This window comes from Triticum dicoccoides, chromosome 7A (assembly GCF_002162155.2).
Source record: "Triticum dicoccoides isolate Atlit2015 ecotype Zavitan chromosome 7A, WEW_v2.0, whole genome shotgun sequence".
NCBI classification, from domain to species: Eukaryota; Viridiplantae; Streptophyta; class Magnoliopsida; order Poales; family Poaceae; genus Triticum; species Triticum dicoccoides.
Genome location: NC_041392.1, coordinates 61,090,914 through 61,097,709, shown reverse-complemented (window position 1 = coordinate 61,097,709; position 6,796 = coordinate 61,090,914).

Genomic DNA, 6,796 nt, shown 5'->3' with positions numbered 1-6,796 from the left:
GTTCTGCTAACCTTCGATCACTGATAGTATTTCCCGACCGCTCTGCTTCAATATATACCTTTGCCGTAATGCGCTCATAGTTTTTTTTCAGCGGAGACTTTGGTGGTTTCCTCAGGGCATCGATAGTGCGCTGAGTTTTCACCGGATCTACCTTCTCCTCCGAAGGTGGATGTCTCTTTGCTTTCACCACTTCAAAGAAGTCCTTCACTTCTTTTTCGATGATCTTCGCGTTTTCTTCCACGGTCCTCTCGTATGGTAACATCTCTAGAGGCTTGAGAGGTGCACCGAATCTGTATTGCCTCCCTCCTCTGGCTGTACTGCTAGACGCAGGAGCAGACGGAGCGACTACGGCTGTCTTCTTTCGTGATTGCTTACGAGGCGGAGGAGAAGGACTACGACGCGCTGGAGTAGCCGAAGCGGCGGCGGGTCTCTTCCGCCCTTGCTGGCGAGGCGGAGAAGGAGTTGGCTGGCTGCTCGGGCGCGTCGGCGCAGGCGGAGAAGGAGGCCGAGTGCCGCAACGCGCCGGAGAAGGAGGCTGAGTGCCCTGATCACTCGCTGGAGGAGGAGGCGGAGTGCCCTGACTCGCCGGAGCAGCAGGAGGAGGCGGAGGCGTCCAGTTCAGAAGGTTGATGAGCTCCTTCGCCATAGGCATGGAGTCTTCAGAGAAGAACCCAGCCGAGTCTCCCCTTCACCGGTAGGGTGGTCAAGCTCGAGGTCCTCAAATCCGTCCGTTATTTCATCCACCATCACCCTAGCATATCCTTCTGGAATCGGCCGGCGGTGAAAAGTTGCGCCAGGTTCAGGAGGTGCAACAGAGCCAACAGCCGCCTTGACTTTCAAATTCTTCCATTGCGTCATAAGGTGGCAATTTTGAGACTCCGTGATTAAGTCCACGGGGTAGCTAGCAGGAGCCGTGAAGACATGCTCCAGCTAATGCAGCTCGATGGAAGCCACGATGCTTCCCCGCTGAGATGGCGGGGTAGCTTCGGGGGAAGCTTCGGCATGTCGCTTGTTGCGATCTGCTTCTCGTTGCTCTATCGCTTATACCCTTGCGTGCAGCGCCTGAATTTGGATCTGCTCCACTTTCTTCCTCCTCTCCTGGCATTTGTAACCGCCTGCGTCTGGAAACCCGGCCTTCCACGAAACGGAGCCTGGCATGCCTCGTGTCCGTCCAGGGTGCTCAAGATTCTCGAGGGCCATTGTGAGCTCGTCGTTCTCTCTGTCTGGAACAAACGTCCCCTCCTGCGCTGCGGTGATATACTCCTGAAGCTTCATGACGGGTGATGACCCACAAGTATAGGGGATCTATCATAGTCCTTTAGATAAGTAAGAGCGTCGAACCCAACGAGGAGCAGAAGGAAATGATAAGCGGTTTTCAGCAAGGTATTCTCTGCAAGCACTGAAATTATAGGTAATAGATAGTTTTGTGATAAGATAATTTGTAATGAGCAACAAGTAACAAAAGTAAATAAAGTGCAGCAAGGTGACCCTATCCTTTTGTAGCAAAGAACAAGCCTGGACAAACTCTTATATAGAGAAAAGCGCTCCTAAGGACACATGGGGATTATCGTCAAGCTCGTTTTCATCAATTCATATGATTCGCGTTCGGTACTTTGATAATTTGTTATGTTGGTGGACCGGTGCTTGGGTACTATCCTTACTTGGACAAGCATCCCACTTATGATTAACCTCTATTGCAAGCATCCGCAACTACAACAAAAGTATTAAGGTAAACCTAACCATAGCATGAAACATATGGATCCAAATCAGCCCCTTACGAAGCAACACATAAACTAGGGTTTAAGCTTCTGTCACTCTAGCAACCCATCATCTACTTATTACTTCCCAATTCCTTCCTCTAGGCCCAAATAATGGTGAAGCGTCATCTAGTCGACGTTCACATAACACCACTAGAGGAGAGACAACATACATCTCATCAAAATATTGAATGAGTACCAAATTCACATGACTACTAATAGCAAGACTTCTCCCATGTCCTCGGGAACAAATGTAACTACTCATAAAGCATATTCATGTTCATAATCAGAGGGGTATTAATGTGCATATAGAATCTGATCATATGATCTTCCACCAAGTAAACCAACTGGCATCAACTACAAGGAGTAATCAACAATACTAGCAACCTACAGGTACCAATCCCAGACTTAGAGACGAGAATTGGATACAAGAGATGAACTAGGGTTGGAGAGGAGATGGTGCTGGTGAAGATGTTGATGGAGATTGGCCACCTCCCGATGAGAGGAGCGTTGGTGATGACGATGGTGATGATTTCCCCCTCCCGGAGGGAAGTTTCCCCAGCAGAACAGCTCCGCCAGAGCCCTAGATTGGTTCCGCCAAGGTTCCGCCTCATGGCGGCGAAGTCTCGTCCCGAAAGCTGGCTTCTCATTTTTTTCCCTCAACGAAAGACTCCATATAGCAGAAGATGGGCATCGGAGGGCCACGAGGCAGGGGGTGTGCCCAGGAGGGTAGGGCGCGCCCCCACCCTCGTGGCTGGTGAGTGGCCCCCCTCTGGTACTTCTTGTGCTCAGTATTCTTTATATATTCTGAAAATAACTTCCGTGAAGTTTCAAGACTTTTGGAGCTATGCAGAATAGGTCTCTAATATTTTCTCCTTTTCCAGCCCAGAATCCCAGCTGCCGTCATTCTCCCTCTTTATGTAAACCTTGTAAAATAAGAGAGAATAGGCATAAGTATTGTGACATAATGTGTAATAACAGCCCATAATGCAATAAATATCGATATAAAAGCATGATGCAAAATGGACGTATCAACTCCCCCAATCTTAGACCTCGCTTGTCCTCAAGCGAAAGCCAAAATCGAAAAATATTTCCACATGTTTAGAGATAGAGGTGTCAATAAAAATAAAATACGGACATGAGGGCATCATGATCATTCTTAGAACAATAGCTTATATAATTATTGTCATATGATCTCTTATGCTAGAGTAATAATTCAATCACAATTTCAAGTATGAATCATAAACTTCATTGAAAACTAACAAACTATAATCTCAGTCATTGGAGCAATTGCAATTTATCATAACATAGGAAAGAGTCAATATAAGAGCTTTTCAGCAAGTCCACATACTCAACTATCATATAGTCTTTCAAAATTGCTAACACTCACGCAATACTTATGGGTATGGAGTTCTAATCGGACATGGAGAAAGATAGGGGTTTATAGTTTTGCCTCCCAATGTTTTACCTCAAGGGTAATGTCAACAATAATAGTTCATGAAAACTCACATCCAATTAGCCATATATATACCAGGATCCTTCCAACATATTATGCTTGCCAAAAGATAAAATGTAAAAAGGAAAGGTGCGGATCACCATGACTCTTATGTAAGGTAGGAGATAAAAGTAAAAGATAGGCCCTTCGCAGAGGGAAGCAGAGGTTTTCTTGCGCTTTTATGGTTGGATGCACAAAATCTTAATGCGAAAGAACGTCACATTATATTGCCACTTGTGATATGGACCTTTATTATGCAGTCTGTCGCTTTTATTTCTTCCACATCACAAGATCGTATAAAGCTTATTTTCTCCCACACTAATAAGTCATACATATTTAGAGAGCAATTTTTATTGCTTGCACTGATGACAACTTACTTGAAGGATCTTACTCAATCCATAGGTAGATATGGTGGACTCTCATGGCAAAACTGGGTTTAACGGTATTTGGAAGCACAAGTAGTATCTCTACTTGGTGCAAAGAGTTTAGCTAGCATGAAGGGGAAAGGCAAGCTCAACCATGTTGGATGATCCATGGCAATATAATTTATCTTAGATGTAAGAAAACATAACCCATTACGTTGTCTTCCTTGTCCAACGTCAACTCTTTAGCATATCATATTTTAATGAGTGCTCACAATCAAAAAAGATGTCCAAGATAGTATATTTATATGTGAATACCTCTCTTTCTTTATTACTTCCTATTAATTGCAACGATGACCAAAACTATGTTTGTCAACTCGCAACAACTTTTATTCATAATACTCTTTATATGTGAGCTCATTACTCTCCATAAGATCCTTATGATCTCTTTTATTTCTTTTTATTATTTTCTCTTTTCTTTTATTCACTCAAGATCATGGAAAAATAATCAAGCCCTTGACTCAACACTAATCTTTATTATATAGCTCACAAACTCGATTACATAGAGGGATCATAAAGCAAAACTCAAAACTAGATCATACTAAAAACTTTTATTCTACTAGATCAAAATATTATAGAAATGATCGAACTAAGAAAACGATAAAGATAGAGATGTGATGGTGATACGATACCAGGGCACCTCCCCAAGCTTGGTAGTTGCCAAGGGGAGTTCCCATACCCATGTGATCATGTCTCCTTTGTTGGTGAACAAGATGGTGGTGATGATGGGTAGTCGCACATCGAGCGTAAGAGATCCTTCAACTTGCGGATAATGCCCTTGAGTGCAACTATATGCTCCTTCAACAAAATATTTTCACGTGTGAGATACTTGTTTTGTATACGAGCTAACTCAATCATCTTGAAAGCTTTGATCTCAGTCGGGGTAAGAAGATTGTGATCAAGTTGAAGGATGTCTTCTGTTGCCGGAACTTGGTCCTCCGTGGCCTTCTTGATCCCTTCATCCTTGTTGATCTCCACGGGTTCTTCCCTCTTCAGCTCTATCTTCATTAACCAAGCATCGTTGTCACCATTGTTGGAGGAGGGGGACGACATGATGCCTGGCCTTGACAACCCTGACAGAAAACAGCTCGAAACAAGAACAGAGGACAATTGCATGATACAGGAGTCAAAACCTCCGGGAGATTATATAATGAATTTTTACCAACCAAAATACGTAACATGCAAGAAAACGGAGTCTGGAGCATGAGGTGCCCATGAGGTAGGGGGCGCGCCCTCCACCCTCGTGGAGCCCTCGTGTCCTTCCCGGACTGCTTCTTATTTTTCTATTTTTCAAAATATTCCAGAACGGAGAAAAATTGCCATTAGAACTGCTTTGGAGTCGGTTTACTTACCGTACCACATATCTATTCCTTTTCGGAGTCTGAAACATTCCGGAAAATGTCCCTTATGTATTCCTCCGGGGTTACGATTTCAATAACATTGGTTTCAACATTTTATAGGATTACCTAAGATATAATGTTTGATTCTTTGACCGTTCACCACCTTCGGATTTGTGCCTTCGAAGTTGTTGATTTTTATGGCACCGGAACGATAGACCTCCTCGATAACGTAAGGACCTTCCCATTTAGAGAGAAGCTTTCCTGTAAAAAATCTTAAACGAGAGTTGTATAGCAATACATAATCACCTACATTAAACTCACGCTTTTGTATTCTTTTGTCATGCCATCTTTTAACTTTTTCTTTAAACAATTTGGCATTCTCATAGGCTTGGGTTCTCCATTCATCAAGTGAGCTAATGTCAAATAACCTCTTCTCACCGGCAAGTTTGAAATCATAATTGAGCTCTTTAATAGCCCAATAAGCCTTATGTTCTAGTTGAGTGGTAAGTGACATGCTTTTCCATAAACCATTTTATACGGAGACATACCCATAGGATTTTTATATGCAGTTCTATAGGCCCATAATGCATCATCAAGTTTCTTGGACCAATTCTTTCTAGATCTATTAACAGTCTTTTGCAAAATTAATTTGAGCTCTCTGTTACTCAATTCTACTTGACCAATAGACTGTGGGTGATAAGGAGATGCAATCCTATGATTGACATCATACTTAGCAAGCATTTTATGGAAAGCACCATGAATAAAATGTGAACCACCATCAGTCATTAAATATCTAGGGACTCCAAACCTTGGAAAAATAACTTCTTTAAGCATCTTAATAGAGGTGTTATGATCAGCACTACTAGTTGGAATAGCCTCTACCCACTTAGTAACGTAATCAACAGCAACTAAAATATGTGTATATCCATTAGAGGCAGGAAAAGGACCCATATAATCAAAGCCCCAAACATCAAATGGTCCACTAACAAGTTAATAATTCATAGGCATTTCTTAACGTCTACTAATATTACCAATTCTTTGACATTTATCACAAGATAAGACAAACTTACGGGCATCTTTGAAGAGAGAAGGCCAATAAAAATAGGATTGCAATACCTTATCTGAAGTTCTATCTCCAGTGTAGTTTCCTCCATAAGCTTCGGAGTGACACTTGTGTAGGATCTGTTCCTATTCATGCTCAGGTACACAACGTCTAATAACACCATCTACTCCTTCTTTATAAAGATGTGGGTCATCCCAAAAGTAATGTCTTAAATCATAGAAAAACTTTTTCTTTTGCTGGTATGTGAAACTAGGTGGTATAAATTTAGCAACAATGTAATTAGCATAATCAGCATACCATGGAGCAGTATGAGAAGCATTTATGACATTTAATTGTTCTTCAGGAAAGCTATCATCAATAGGTAGTGGGTCATCAAGAACACTTTCCAACCTAGGCATGTTATCTGCAACGGGGTTCTCGGCTCCCTTTCTATCAATAATATGCAAATCAAATTCTTGTAGCAAGAGAACCCATCTAATAAGTCTAGGTTTAGCATCTTTCTTTTCAATAAGATATTTAATAGAAGCATGATCTGTGTGAATAGTTACTTTAGAATCAACAATATAAGGTTTGAACTTATCACAAGCAAATACAACTGCTAAGAATTCTTTTTATGTTGTAGCATAATTTCTCTGGGCATTGTCTAGAGTTTTACTAGCATATTGAATAACATTTAATTTCTTATCAACTCTTTGCCCTAGAACAGCACCTACAGCATA